Below are 16,292 nucleotides of genomic sequence, written 5' to 3' on the forward strand. Positions count from 1 at the left end.
CTTGGGTTCAAAGCCCTGAGAGGAGGGAACAGAAATGCGAGATAAACTGAGGATCAGTGTACGTGTGAAACAGTGGCCTGGCAATGATTAGGCAGAAAGAGAGTCTAAAAATCATTCATTCGACTCAACAACTTTTTAAAAAACCTACTTATGTACAAAGTACTATTCAAAGTCTTGGGATACGTTAGAGAACGAATCATAAAATTCCTGTCCATGATATCCCTTGTGGGTGCTCTCTTTGCCATGTCTTGTCTCCTCCAAGGTCTCAAAGAGGCGTTCAACAGGTTTCCATACCCACCTGCTGCCGTGGGAGCCTCTGAGGGGACTCAGTGCCTGTGAGAGGCGAGGGGTGGGCGGTGGGGGTCTGCTCCAGCAAAGCGACCTCGGAGCAGAGATCAGTCCACATGTGACCAGAGCCAGGGACCCTGTCCATGGCGTGGGGAGGACGCAGGCCAGAGGCCCTGTCCTTGTGCCTTCCCACTGTGGTCAGGGTATGGAAGGAAAAAGTTGGGGGGACCCTAAAACACTGCAATGATCTAAAGGAGCAAATGTGAAGAGACTCAGAAGAGTGACTAGGAAGGGCCTGGGTTTTTTCTCTTTTTTAATTGGAGTCTAATTGTTTTACAATGTTGTGTTAGTTGCTACTATACACTGAAGAGAATCAGCTATATGTATAACTAAGTCCCCTCCCTCCCGAACCTCCTTCCCACCCCCCCCCCCCCTTCTAGGCCCTCACAGAGCACCAAGTTCCCAGTGCTAGACAGCCCGTTCCTTCTGGCTATTTTACATCTGGTAGAAGGAAACGGCAACCCACTCCAGTGTTCTTGACTGGAGAATCCCAGGGACGGGGGAGCCTGGTGGGCTGCCGTCTATGGGGACACGACTGAAGTGACTTAGCAGCAGCAGTGTATATATGTCAAGGCTACTCTCTCAAGAGCCTATTGTTTTTAAACCAGAAGAGGATAAATTCTTCGAATTGAAAAGTTTGTGGCTCCTGTTAGATTTTGTTTTGCTTCTCATCAAGCAAGAACAGGTGCTTGTGAGCGAGCAGAGATAAAGAAAATTACCTCTCCGCCTTCCTCAATGGTATCAGTGAGAATCGCCCTCCCAGGGAAACTTTCTGGCCTCATACTACCCAAGGTACAGACCTTATCTCCTTGCATCAGAGCTCAGCTTTGCTGGGTCTTTGTGTGGATTAAAGGAGATAATACTTGCAAAGTATTCTCAGGATCATTGCTTTACTTCTCTCCACTTTATCGATGAGGAAATGGATGCTTAGAGAAAGTGGCTAGACTGAGTTCACACAAGTAATAACACGCAGCGTTAAAAAATATAAGATAGGTGAACTTCCAATCTAATACAGCAGTAATGCCATCTCTACCCGTTCATTCATTTATTCTTGCACCCATTATGCGACCCAGGCATTCTGCTAGGAGCCTGGGCAAAAAACATAAGCACAGTTAAGCGCTCACAGAACTTGCAGTAAAAGAGCAATTTGAGCCAAGATAACATAATTATGGTAATTATGGTATAGATGATAAGTGATATGATAGGGAAAGCGTAGGTTGCTGTGAAAGTACCCAGGAAGGGTGCCTGTGCCAGAGCTGAGGAGAAGAGGGAAGTCTTGCAGGAGGAAGAAGCTTCTAGGCTGAGATGTGAAGCTGAGAAGGAAGTTAAGTGAAAGCAGGAGGGGAAGAGGGAGAAGAGACTGGCAGGAAAGGCGAGTCACACAAGCAGAGGCCTACAGTTAAGAAACGTTGTTAGAGTAACCAGAAATAGTTAAGACTAATGTTTACTACTAATAATAATGCTAAAATTATTGAGCCTACTTAGAAGATACACTGCAGAAGGCAATGGCACCCCACTCCAGTACTCTTGCCTGGAAAATCCCATGGACGGAGGAGCCTGGTAGGCTGCAGTCCATGGGGTCGCTAAGAGTCGGACACGATTGAGCGACTTCACTTTCACTTTTCACTTTCATGCATTGGAGAAGGAAATGGCAACCCACTCCAGTATTCTTGCCTGGAGAATCCCAGGGACGACAGAGCCTGGTGGGCTGCCGTCTATGGGGTCACACAGAGTCGGACACGACTGAAGCGACTTAGCATAGCATAGCATAGCATAGAAGATACACACACATCAAGAGGCCTGTGAAAGAGCCAGAGAGAGAAGTGCTGCAAAGAAGCCAGTTCTGACCCCACATTGGAACTGTTTCTTTGACTTGCTTTTTGTTGCTTTTATTATTATAACCCTACAGAATGATCTGCCTCGGAGAATCCTGCCCTTCTGCCTGATTGTTTAAAATGCATTTGTTCAGAACCTCCTCCACCTGTGAATGGCAGGAAGGAAGAAATTAACACATCCCCTGCCTGAGGCTTGCATTTCTGGGAGATGTTTGCAAGATTAATGGACTTTTTGCTTTGCTTCCTCACCTCCCCCATCTCTGCTCTGTAAAAGAGCCTGGCTTCCAGATCACCTGCCCGCAATTATAAGATGGTCATTTTGAAGTGCTAGACTGCCATCTTCTCTGTCAGCCAGCTCTCCAACTAACGTCTCTTCCTTGCCTCAACCCCCGACTCTCGGGTTCATTTTCCTGTCGTGATGTGCAGAGCAAACTTGCACTTGGTAACAGAAGGATGACACAGCCCTCCAAAGGCCTGGGGAGTCAACATTTCAGAGGGAAGGCAGCCACCATGTCCAGTGCTGCCCAGAGATCAAGCTAGATATGGTCTGAGAAGCAGTGGTTGTTAGACTCAGCAGCAAGATTCAGCAACCATTGGCAGGAAGGGTGACTGTGGTGTGATGAGAGCCCTAGTCATACTGTGGTTAAGTACAGGGGTGAGTGAGAGGGGAGGAAGTTGAAACAATGAATTTAGATGCCTCTTCCAAGAAAGGGAGCAGAGAGATCAGAGGGCATATCTGGAGAGAAAGAGCATAGCTGGAAGTCAGGAAAGAGCTCTGGGGTGTGTCTGTCTGTCTGTCTGTCTGTTGGGGTTTTGGTAAGATAGCCTCGGTGGTGGTTTAGTAGCTAAGTCATGTTTGACTCTTGAGACCCCCGTAGACTGGAGCCCTCCAGGCTCCTCTGTCCATGGGATTTCCCAGGCAAGAATACTGGAGTGGGCTGCCATTTCCTTCTCCAAGATAGCCTTGGGTATGATTAAATGTTGATCTGGCCAGAAAATACTTGTTGAGCAGGAGGAATTGAAGCTAACGAAAAGAAAGAGTTTAATTGAGGGGACTTCCCTGGTGGCCCAGTGTTTAAGAATCTATCCTCCAGTGCAGGAGACATGGGTTCAACCCCTGGTCAGGGAACTAAGATTCCACATGCCGCAACTAAGGAGACGCCTGCATATCGCAATGAAGATCCCATGCACTGCAACTAAGATCTGATGCAATCTAAATAAATAATTTTTTAAAAGAAAGTGTTTAATTGATAAAATGTTGTCTCCAGGAAGGCAGGAGAAAGGCCATGTTAGGATAGAGAGAAAGAAGAAAAGCTGTGTGTGGATGCAGGGAAGTCTGTAGTTTGGACGCAGGATACAGAAGGAGGTCCTATCTGATGTTAGCTGGAAAAGTGGTACGAACTGAAGATAAGTTTCTTACTTATTTATCTAGGGTCTGCGGCAGAGAGTTTTATGTATTTACTCCACACCATGCTTTGGGCTAGAGATTTCACACACAGCAGCTCATTGTACTTTCACAGCAGTGCTGACCCATAGATAGCACAAATGACCCACTCCATTTTCCACATTAAAACATACGGAAGTCAGATAAACTTCCCAGTCACACAGTTGGTAAGAACAGCCAAGTTTCCCTACCGTCCATATGGCTCCAAAGCAGGATCTTTCCCGATGTGTTTGCAGGCAGAAGGAAAAGAAGAGCAAGGGAAGAGAACAATTAAAGGGGAAAAGCATAGTATCTGGTAAAGGCAAATTCTAGAGAAGGAGAAAGATCAAGAAGTAGAAGAACTTGACTTCCTAAGAGTCAAAAGTAGAGAAAGAGGGGCAGGGGTCGAAGAAGACAAACAGTTCAGGGAGGGACATATTTGAGATGCATCAATTTGAACAGCCTTGATATTCTTCTTAATTTGGGGGTGAAAGCCCTGCAGGTGGTCTTCCTCCACGCACTAGATTTTGGAGATACGGTAGAATCAAATCAGATAAGGTCACAACCTCACAGAACTCCAAGTTAGTCTAGTGTAACAGAGACTAAGCAATCATTTAAAATAATTAATTCAGGGCCTTCCCTGGTGGTCCAGTGGTTGAGAGTCCGCCCGCCAATGCAGGGAACATGAGTTCGATTCCTGGTCCTGGAAAATTCCACATGCCTTGGAGCAACTAAGCCCGTGCGCTGCAACCACTGAAGCCCACACTCTAGAGGCCAAGTTCTCCAACAAGAAAAGCCATTGCAATGAGAAGCCAGGGCACTGCAATGAAGAGTAGCCCCCGCTCAGAGCAACCAAGACCCAGGGTAGCCAAAAATAAATAAGTAAATAAATAACAAAATAATCAGTTGAATAATTACAAGTGCAGTGTGTGCTGAAGTGGGAATATCGATGAGAGTAGAAAGAGTTTAGAACAGCTACTTTGGAAAAAAGAGCAGGAATCTGATAGGAAATAGGCAAACCACTGTGAAGACATAGATCTCAGTTCCTGGAAAAGGTTATGATGCACCGGGAAAAGATTAAGACCTTTTAGTTTTGGGGTGTGCCCATCATTCAAGGACAGGAGCATCAGCTCCAGGCTGGAACCTGGAGAGCAGAAAGGAACGAGGAGTTGGGACACTTAAAAAGGAAGAGGCTAAGCAGAAGGTTAAAGAGAAAAAAAAAACTTTTTTGAAGTTAGAGGAGGAATTTTTAAAATAACACCTCAGTGAATTCAGTTCAGTTCAGTCACTCTGCCATGTCTGACTCTTTGCAACCCTGTGGACTACAGCACACCAGGCCTCCCTGTCATCACCAACACCCAGAGTTTACCCAAACTCATGTCCATCAAGTCGGTGATGCCATCCAACCATCTCATACTCTGTCATCTCCTTCACCTTTTGCCTTCAATCTTTCCCAGCATCAAGGTCTTTTCCAATGAGTCAGTTCTTCCCATCAGGTGGCCAAAGTATTGGAGCTTCAGCTTCAGCATCAGTCCTTCCAATGAATATTCGGGACTGATTTCCTTTAAGATGGACTGATTGGATCTCCTTGCAGTCCAAGGGACTCTCAAGAGTCTTCTCCAACACCACAGTTCAAAAGCATCAATTCTTTGGTGCTCAGCCTTCTTTATAATCCAACTCTCACATCTATACATGACTACTGGAAAAACCATAGCTTTGACTAGACGGATCTTTGTTGGCAAAGTAATGTCTCTGCTTTTTAATATGCTGTCTAGGTTTGTCATAGCTTTTCTTCCAAGGAGCAAGCATCTTTTAATTTCATTGCTGCAGTCACCATCTGCAGTGATTTTGGAGCCCCCAAAATAAAGTCTGTCACTGTTTCCACTGTTTCCCCATCTATTTCCCATGAAGTGATGGGACCAGATGCCATGATCCAAATTTTTCTGAATGATCATGATCATGATTTTCTGAATATTGAGTTTTAAGCTAACTTTTTCACTCTCCTCTTTCCTTTTCATTAAGAGGCTCTTTAGTTCTTCGCTTTCTGCCATAAGGGTGGTGTCATCTGCATATCTGAGGTTACTGATATTTCTCCTGGCAATCTTGATTCCAGCTCGTGCTTCCTCCAGCCCAGCGTTTCTCATGATGTACTCTGCATAGAAGTTAAATAAGCAGGGTGACAATATACAGCCTTGACATACTCCTTTCCCTATTTGGAACCAGTCTGTTGTTCCATGTCCAGTTCTAACTGTTGCTTCCTGACCTGCATACGGATTTATCAAGAGGCAGGTCAGGTGGTCTGGTATTCCCATCTCTTTAAGAGTTTTCCACAGTTTGTTGTGATCCACACAGTCAAAGGCTTTGGCATAGTCAATAAAGCAGAAATAGATGTTTTTCTGAAACTCTCTTGCTTTTTCGATGATCCAACAGATGTTGGCAATTTGATCTCTGGTTCCTCTGCCTTTTCTAAAACCAGCTTGAACATCTGGAATTTCACAGTTCATGTATTGTTGAAGCCTGGCTTGGAGAATTTTGAGCATTACTTTGCTAGCGTGTGAGATGAGGGCAACTGTGCCATAGTTTGAGCATTCTTTGGCATTGCCTTTCTTTGGGACTGGAATGAAAGCTGACCTTTTCCAGTCCTGTGGCTGCTGCTGCTTTTTCCAAATTTGCTGACATATTGAGTGCAGCACTTTTATAGCATCATCTTTTAGGATTTGAAAGAGCTCAACTGCAATTCCATCATCTCCACTAGCTTTGTTCATAGTGATGTTTCCTAAGGCCCACTTGACTTTGCCTTCCAGGATGTTCTGGCTCTAGGTGAGTGATCACACCATCGTGATTATCTGGGTTGTGAAGATCTTTTTTGTATAGTTCTTCTGTGTATTCTTGCCACCTCTTACTATCTTCTGCTTCTGTTAGGTCCATACCATTTCTGTCCTTTATTGTGCCCATCTTTGCATGAAATGTTCCCTTGGTATCTCGAATTTTCTTGAAGAGATCTCTAGTCTTTCCCATTCTGTCATTTTCCTCTATTTCTATGCACTGAACACTGAGGAAGGCTTTCTTATCTCTCCTTGCTTTTCTTTGGAACTCTGCATTCAAATGGGTATATTTTTCCTTTTCTCCTTTGCCTTTCACTTCTCTTCTTTTCACAGCTATTTGTAAGGCCTCCTCAGACAACCATTTTGCCTTTTTGCATTTCTTTTTCCCTGCCAATTTGTACTGGGCACGCATTTTGGGCCAGACACAGCACCAAATGCTTTGTGCGCCTCATGGCATTTGCTGCTTCTAGCAAATCAACAGCATAGGTCCTGAGAGTTTCTTCATTTCACAGCAGAGAAAGATGAAGCTTAGAGAAGTTAAATAACTTGCTGAAGGTCGCATGGTTAGCAAGTGGCAAGGAGGCCAAACTGCAGAGCCAGCATTCTTCTGCGGCTGGTGGTCCAGTCCCCAGCTCTGCATGATGGTCTCAAGGGATGCCTGCCTGCGCCAGTGACGACTAGAGAGGAGAGCCACTGCAGTGCAAGCCAAGGCGGTCTGGAGAACATGCTGGTGACAACATTTCCAGTAATGAAGACAACAGATGAGGTGGAGAGAAGATGAAAAAAGTCACCAAGGGAGGCGGAAGGGTATGAGAGATGAGAACAACATGGAGAGAGGGATGCGCTTTGGCAGGAGAATCCAATGGAGTTACAGCAGCTCAGACTGTGTGGGGAGGGGGATTTGGAGTAAAATGCATGGTGGGCTCATACTCAGATTGTCAGGCAGCCCGGTGAGTCCGCCCATCCCACCTAGGGTGGGAGCACTGCAGTCTCAGCTAGAGTACCAGTTCAGGTCACAGGCAGGCCACTGGTAATTAGCACATTCAACCTGACCTAGCCTCAGCACCCTGGTCTGTAAGTGAGGGTGGTCTATCTCATGAACTCTCCCAGGTAGGGTTAGTGCTCCACCCTGGGCTTCCATCACAATCACCAGCCTGCATCACACACAGCTCTCAGTAGATGGCTTTCCATCCTCCTCCTCCTCACCATCACACATCCAGAACTTACCCCAGGGCAAGTTCTATGGTGTGCAGTCCAGTTATCAACTCACATAACCTCTACACCAAGCCCGTTATTAAGCCAGAGGCTGTGGGGTCAGACAGCCTGGGTTCGAATCCTGTGAGACCTTGGAAAAACACCTTAACATCTTGAAGCCCAGGTCTTCTCATCTTGGAGAGTTCAAGTGAAATGACTGTGGTCATTTGGCCTGTGAGGGGTGGAAGGTGGATTTACACACACATCTACATGACTTCGGAGCCCACTCTGCCTGTTGTCCGCTTGTGAACATTGGTGGGTCCCACGTTATCACTTCCTCCAAAGGCGGGATGAACAATAACCCCACATTGGACGGTATGATGAAAGTACGCTCCACCAGGGCAAAGGCAACATTTGGCCCACAGAGCCGGGGATTCTCCAGCAAGACAACATCGGCCACCACCATCTCTGTGTGGTCCACAGAGGCTACCAGGTACCAGCCATAACCTAGAATCAGGCTTGTTTCTTTTCCACAGCTCTGATATCCACCCTGAGTGTCCCTCCCAGGATGCAGAGGTACCTCACAGAGCAGACAGACACACTCCCGCACCCCGGCCCCAGGACACCATCACACAGCACAGCTGAGTGACCTTGTAGAGTGCATCCTTCCAGGTGACCTTGATCCAAAATGTGTTTGCTTGCATTTCAGAGGCTTCAGAGGATGTGGGAGGGGAACTGAAGCAAAATATGGTACTTAAAATTGCCTGGCATTCCAAGGGAAGAGCTCAGTGAGAGATGGGGAAGGAAGGGAGAAAGGCCTGGGAGGGTCTGGACCCGAACAGCAGCACTGTAGCAAAGATGACCCGAAAAGTGTCTTTGAAAGACGCCTGCCCCCACCCTGGGGATCGCAGCCCTCCTCCTTTCCTTCCCCTCCCCTCTCAGCGCAGCCTATCGCCCCCTCCTTTTACATTCCCAGGGCCGCCTCTGAGCAAGGCAGGGAGGAGGGTCACTGTGCAAAGAGAAGTTTCATCCTGCAAAAAGGACCCTGAGATGCAGGTGGAAGCCTCCCACCCCCATGACTGCAGGAGCCCCTCCCCTTCCCTGCTGTGTACAGACCACTGGTCCCGACCTGGCCCACCTTTCCTGATCCTGTGACCTAGCTGAGGAAGCTTATGGGACTACAGCAGTGTTTCTTCTTTTCATCTGCATCTTTTCCTCCCCCTTCTATCACCTCCCACCTCCTCCCAGCAAGTCTTTTGTCTGGTCCTCTGCCTGATTCCTCAACATCTTTCCCTGCCTTTTCCCCTTCTCTTCTGTCTTCCATCCCTTTTCGATCCTCCTTCCATCTTTCCCCTTCTTTCTACCAGGACCCTCTCCTTCCCTTCCACTTGTCCATAAACTGCAGTTGGTTAAAATGCAAGATGCTGCTTCATCTCTGAAAGGCTCATAGCCTCCACTGGCTTCTGAGAGTGACCTGCTTTATTAGCTGTGCTTCCTCTGCCCTCCCCCCACCCCCGCCCAGCCATATACATCCACCCCTCCTTACCCACCCCTCCCTGGGGCATCCTAGACCCAGTTCCCTCCCCAGTACCCAGAGAAATAGAGTCCCCCCTTCACCACACCCACAGATTCCAGGCAGCCAGGAAGAGTGACTTCTGAGTCCTGAAGCTATTCTGCCTGGGACTGTGTTCTGGCTCGACACACACTAGTTAAGTGTGACCTTGAGCAAGACACTAGACCTCTCTGAGGCTCAGTTCTCTCCTCCGTGAAATGCAGATGCTAATAGTACCTTCCCCGTGAAACTCTTAATGCATGTAAAGCGCATGCAGAGTCTGACACCAAAACAGTGATTGCTCCATACATGTTTATGACCATTATTCCCGTACTTTGCTGCCTTAAGGACTCATTAGACAGAACATAACATGCCTGATGTATACTCATGGCTGATTCACATTGTTGCACGGCAAAAACCAACACAACATTGTAAAGTGATTATCCTCCAATTAAAAAAAAATGCCTAACACGGAAAAACGACCCTGGTAACTTAAAGATGATGGGTGAGAAACAGTTGAGGAAAATGAGAGAGAAACAGGAGGATCCGCCTTTTTCCTTTTTCATTTCATACTGGGTTTTCTCTGTACAACCCTCTAAGAAGTCAAGGCTCTAAAGACATCAGACATGTCTGAAAGTAGTGTCTATTGAGTCGCAGGAACGGAAAAGCTGGTGACCAGAATTCCTGGAACATGGGACAGAATTTTGACGTCCTCCCGAGCATGCACAGCATCTCCAAGAACACACCCGTGGCCGCACACGCTGCCTGCTGCCGGCACCCTCCCTCTAGTTCTTTGATGCAGGGTGCTTACATAAGAAAAGAAACTGGGTCACTATGAATGATCAGTGCAGCTGGTGCGGTGGGGAGGGGGGCTTAGGTAACAGTTCAAGGTCCAGGAGTCCTGATTTAGCCGGCAGTGGGGGTGGGCTGCAGCCTAACTCAGTCCCCAGGCTTGGAAAAATACAAGATCACAAGAATGATTTATTTATTTATTTTTTTTAGCTTTCTGTTTGCTAAAGTGTAGTAGTCTCAAAGACCAGAGTCCTCTTGCATCCCTGACCAATTGGGAAAAATAAGCTGGCGCATGGGTCCAAGGTCAGACAGGAGAAGAGAGGAATATACATTTATAAAATCTAGGCTACATACATTAACGGCAAATCAAAACCTCTGTGATTCAGAGCCAAGCTTACTAATTTGAAATTTGTGATGAGAATAGCACCAGGATCAAAGCCTTCCTTTTATGTTATCTACAGAATGAAGGTTTTAAAGCAAATAACTTTGGCTAAGAAGATTTAGGTAGGAAGATTATTTAGAGAACAAACTATTTCCGGTTCTTGACATTTATTGGCAAGCAATTACTATGCTAATTGTACTTCAGTCTTGTGATTAACGTAATTTTCTTCAATGATCTCTACTTTGTTAGTGTATATACAGGAAGATGTTAGATTATGAAGTAGCAGGACTTAGTTGCTAGAATCTTTGAGTCAGGAAGGACGTGGGAGATACTACGATCCAGCCCTACACTGAACACTAGGAACCCGTGAGGCCCTGGGTTGCACAGTTCCTCATTCCTAGGATGTGGTCTGAAGAGAAAGGAGAGCCTGGGTCTTAACACTTCTAGTCCAGTGTTCCTTCTTATTTTGTCAAGCAGAAACTTAGTCAAGTAACAGAACATGATAGAACCTGTATCTGCAACTATTATAAGAAATTAGCAAGGAATATTTTTTATTAAATATGTGAAAAAGGAGATGTGCCCCAAATAGAGTGAAAGTTTAGCATCCACAAATAACTATAAAGACAAGAGAAATATTGTCAAATCCCATGTACACAGCCCACAGCTTAAAAGATTTCAAAAATTAAGTGTTTGGGAATGCTTGTCTGGCTGGTTTGATATAACAATTCTGCAAGGACTCTCAAAGAGGGAACATAGCAGATTTACCTGCTGGGCTTTTAAAAACTACCTCCCGCTGAAGAAGATGTGGTACATATATACAATAAATACTACTCAACCATAAAATAGAACAAAATAATGCCATTTGCAGGAACATGGATGGACCTAAAGATTGTCATACTGAGTGAAGTGAGTCAAAGACAAATCACATAATATCAATTATATATGAAATCTTTAAAAAGGATACAAATGAATTTATGAACAAAACAGAAATAGAGTCACAGAAGTAGGAAACAAACAGATGGTTACCAGGGTCTAAGGAGGGGAGGGATAAATTGCGAGACTGAGATTGATATACATGCTACTATACATAAAAGAGATAATTAATAAGGACCCACTGTGTGGCACAGGGAAATCTACTCAATACTCTGCAACAGTCTATACGGGAAAAGAATCTAAAAAAAGGATAGATATATGCATATGTATTACTGACTCACTTTACTGTATGCCAGAAACTAACACAATATTGTAAATCAATTATACTCCAATAAAATTAAAAATAAAATCAATACTTTTGTTAATAAATGTTATTTAAATTTAAAAAAAGAAAAGACTACATATCCAGGTAGATTCTCTCACATACATTGAGAGGAAATTGGGATGCTATGAGGAAAGGATGTCAAAACCTCATGTGGCAAGTGGAGGGAGGTATTATGAAATCTAAATAAGCCCACTGGTGAAACTAACGTGACCCACATCCCACCCACCGAGTTCAACCTCAAGCTGCCTACAGGATCAAGGAGCTTACACCATCTCTAGCATATAGGAGTCATAAAAGGCATTTGTTCTCAGTGAATTTAATGTTGGGTTATAACAAAAATAGTAATAGTTATCCTTCATGGAGCCTCACTATGCACCAGTCATCATGCATAGCATTTCACAATCACATTTAATTCTCGCCATCCAATGGAGGGAGGAGCCTGGTAGGCTACAGTCCATGGAGTCGCAAAGAGTCGGACACGACTGAGCGACTTCACTTTCACTTTCATAACTCTACAAGGTAAGTCTAAGCATTCCCCTTTCATAGATGAAGAAAGCGAGGTTTATAGAGGTTACATAATTTACCAAAGGTCACAGCTGGTAAGCAACAGAATGAGTGTCCAATTGCTTTCATTCAAACCTTTTCCAGTGAGCTTTTAATAGCTGCCTTATATATTCCTGGCAGTTCTTCTGTAAAGGCTGAATGCACCCATGCTCCCGGGTGGGTGAAAGTAAAAATTATAGCAATGTAGAGAGGGTGGCAGGCTTCCCTGGTGGCTCAGCAGTAAGGAAAACACCTGCCAACGCAGGAGACATGGGTTCGATCCCTGGGTTGGGAAGATCCCCTGAAGAAGGAAAGGGCGACTCACTCCAGTATTCTTGCCTAGGAAATCCCGTGTACAGAGGAGCTTGGTGGGCTACAGCCCATGGGGTCGGAAAAGAGTTGGACACAGCTTAATGACTTAACAATGATAACAGAGAGGGTAGTAAAGAGGAAGAGAAGTTTCTTTTCCATCCACCTCTAGTTAGAGTATCTCTTTCTAACCTTTATCCTCACTTTATCCAGAAAGTACACCTGCCGTATTTATTTACTGTGAAGACCCTCTACCATGTCTGCTATATATGAGGACTCTGCAACACATAGACGCTGCCCCATTAAATGGATGTGTTGCCTGAGAATCTTGGAGAACTGAAGTCCAGTCTTTAGTGTCTCTCTTGGAAAGCACTAACCACCTGCCCCACCAAGATGTTCCAGGTTCATAGTTTTCCCTACTTGTATTTGAGAGCAGTGATAAAGAATCTGCCTGCCAGTGCAGGAGATGCAAGAGATGTGGGTTCCATCTCTGGGTCGGGAAGATCCCCTGAAGAAGGAAATGGAAACCCACTCCAGCATTCTTTCCCGGAGAATTCCATGGACAGGGGATCCTGGTGGGCTATAATCCCACCAAGTTGCAAAGAGCTGGACATGACTGAGCACACACCCGTATAGAGAAAAAACAGATTACGGGCCCCTACTTGCAGAGATTCTGATTCAGTAGGTATGAGCCAAGACCCAAGAATTTGCCTTTCTCACAAGCTCCCATCGAATCATCCGCTGCTGATGCAGCCTTCCATGGATCCAACTTTGAGTAACACTATTCTAGAACCTTAGGGCTTGGAGAGGAATGAGGGGAAGCCTGTGTGACAAATGGAAATCTGATTATTAAACTGTACATTCTAGAGCTAAAGGCCACTTGGACGAACGAGTGTGGAATTTCATGAGCTGATAATTTTAGTGTCTGCTTGTATGGGGTTTTCTGCTCGGGTGCCATGTGACCAGGTCACATCATTATTTTTCTGTATCTCAATCATTATCCCAAAGGGGCTAATTTTTTCATTAAACTAAAAGCTTCTTTACTGATCTCCTTTGCTCAGAGATGAACACTAACTCTGCAAATGTAAAAGAGCTTTCAATTATACTGTTCCATGAATCTTGCTTTCCCTGGGCCTGGTGGGGACAGGTCAGTCTGGACCCTTCATGCTCTGCAAACAATGAAACACAGACAAGGACCAAACGGAGACCCAGGATGGGGAGCTCTGTCATCCAGGTGGGGGATCAGGCTGCAAGAAGTGAGAGGACGGGAAAGGAACACGGTCTCCACCTTCACCTTAAAACTGGAATGAATTTCAACTTTTATGTCAAAAAAAAAAAAAGGAGGGAGGGACAGAGGGAAGGAGAGAGAATCAATTCAGAGTTAAGGACTGAATGTCCTACTAAAAGCTGGACAAATAACAAGCATATGTCTGAACCTCATGAGGAATAAAAGCAGAAGACACACAATTCTGTACTCTCCAGCAACCTGTCAGAGAAGATTTCCCACAAGCCGGGAGGCTTCATCCCAGGTCTGAACTGCAGAGGTGGGCGCATGCACACACCCCCCCAGGGACAGACTACGTGCACACTCACAGGCACCAAGTCTAATTGTCACTGGTTGAACAGGAAAAAGATGCCAAATTAACACACATTAGAAATCCCTCTCTATCTAATGAAGCCATCAGCAATTTCAATTTCATTTTTCATTTGTTGGTTAAAAAAAAAAGAGCACTTAGCAAATAGTTATCTCCTAGACCGCCACGGGTTCTTCTTCAGCTCTGTACTACATTTGTAAGCAAATGTAATTGGAAATAAGACTGCTTCAAGTATTTGTGTCCTAGCTTTTTTTATTCTACGGTTTAAGATTTAGTAGAGTTCTTTTTTGCCTGAGATTTCAACCCATGAGGTGCATCCCTGTCCAGTGGGATCCTGCCAAGGAGAGAAGGCTTCATAACACAGGTGGCCTCGCCTCTTATCTGCTTGCTCAAGCCATTTCACCTCTAAAGCACTTTTATATAACCCTGCAGGCAGTGCTGACTCAAACCACCTGCCGTAGGTGACGAGTGATTGCCAATCCTGGTGGTTGCTGTAGACAGCCTCCTAGAACAGGGCAGAGCTCAATCCAGCCCTCTTGAGTCCAGAGCCTTCACTGTAGAGATGAGGAAACAGATTTTCCAAGAGAATGAAGGATTCCATCAAGGCCATCCAGCTATTAAGCAGTAGAGCTGGGTCAAAATTGAGAGGTCTGACTACCAGTTAGTGTGAGCAGAAACACACTGCTGCTGCTGCTGCTAAGTCGCTTCAGTCATGTCCGACTCTGTGCGACCCCATAGATGGCAGCCCACCAGGATCCCCCGTCCCTGGGATTCTCCAGGCAAGAACACTGCAGTGGGTTGCCATTTCCTTCTCCAATGCATGAAAGTGAAAAGTGAAAGTGAAGTTGCTCAGTCGTGTCCGACTCTTAGCGACCCCATGGACTGCAGCCCACCAGGCTCCTCCATCCATGGGATTTTCCAGGCAGAAGTACTGGAGTGGGGTGCCATTGCCTTCTCCAAGCAGAAACATGCTCCCCATTAAATGGAACAAATCTCTAAACCAGGGGTGCCCAACCTCTGGGATCTAATGCCTGATGATCTGAGGTGGAGCTGATGTAATAACAATAGAAATAAAATGCAGTAAATGTACTGTACTTGGATCATCCCCAAAACAACCCCTCCACCCATCCCTTCACTCCAGTCTATGGAAAAATTGTCTTCCATGAAACTAGTCCCTTGTGCCAAAAAGGTTGGGGACCGCTGTTCTAAACCAAAAGCAGCCCTTCTGCTCTGGATTGGTAAGGACCTCTAACACAGATTAGGTAGCATTTAAGAGAAACACTGGATGCCAAGATCCTATGTGAAATCTTGAACTCCCCCCACCCCCCCGAGTCTTAGCACACTGCCTGTATCTTTATTGTCTGTAGGCATGTCTGTTTTCTCAGAAGGCTGCATTCTCCACCAAGGAAGGACAGTCTGGTTCATCTTGCAGCCCCCTGCCCATCAGCAACTTAGCATAGATTTTGTCCATAATGAGGACTCAGTTCACCTTTTGGAGAGAATGAAAACATCCAGGCAGGGCAAGATGGCAGAGATGCTCTGTCGACTGAGAATGGGAACAAGAACAATTATCTGAGTTTTCTGAAATAGAATATGCAGGGAGGACAGCTGCCTGGAGAATTACCAGCCAGTGTGTTCTAGACCAACACAAGTGTTCCTGGAGCCCAGTCATTCAATCATTCTCTTTTCTTTTTAGGACATTTTGTTGTTTAAATTCCTGTGCACCTCTGATCAACTGCTGTCCCTCCTAAGAGACCAGCACACATGTAATCCCTTTGGAAAAGCTTAATCAGGCCTAATTGAGTCATAATACTAACCCAAATTAATTAGACTTTTAGAAAGTTGCCAACACTCTTGGAGGTAGGCTGGTCTCTGACCCTCCACAGATTCACGGGGAGTAAGTTTTCAAGTGTTAAAACCTTGAAATTCTGCCAGAAGCCCCTAAATGAAAGTCCCTTGCTTCTCAAAGACATTCACTCCATCGGCTTTTTATTTCCGTAGTAAAAAATAAATAAATAAAAATGAACATCAGATTCCAAGAAAGATCACAGAACTTCAAAGTTCAAAAAGCCTATTTCTGTACCTTTTTTTTTTTTTTTTTTTACAAAGAGGCAATCTGGTGTCAGCTTGTAACCCTTTAGTGGAATCTCCCTCTCAGAAAATTGTTATTTCATTCCTGGAAACCCAAAGTACCTGTGACAGAAGCAGAACCAAGTGTCTTTAGCTCTAAAAGTCA

The 16,292-nt window shown here is 45.2% G+C and overlaps 1 protein-coding gene and 1 long non-coding RNA gene across 6 annotated transcripts in view; one reads left to right on the top strand and one right to left on the bottom strand.

Moving 5' to 3' along the window:
* RGS8 (regulator of G protein signaling 8) overlaps positions 1 to 16,292 on the bottom strand; it is a 96,827-nt gene that overhangs the window by 8,786 nt on the left and 71,749 nt on the right. The gene's annotated exons all lie outside the window — the stretch shown is intronic.
* On the top strand, positions 7,629 to 10,159 carry LOC132342491 (uncharacterized). 2 transcript variants are annotated; one of them, XR_009490901.1, is made up of 2 exons: positions 7,629 to 8,118; positions 9,829 to 10,159. It is a non-coding gene; the product is annotated as an uncharacterized lncRNA (long non-coding RNA). The 2 variants fall into 2 exon arrangements; XR_009490900.1 differs by having other exon boundaries at positions 9,835 to 10,159.

Source organism: Bos taurus, chromosome 16 (assembly GCF_002263795.3).
Source record: "Bos taurus isolate L1 Dominette 01449 registration number 42190680 breed Hereford chromosome 16, ARS-UCD2.0, whole genome shotgun sequence".
Lineage (NCBI taxonomy): Eukaryota > Metazoa > Chordata > Mammalia > Artiodactyla > Bovidae > Bos > Bos taurus.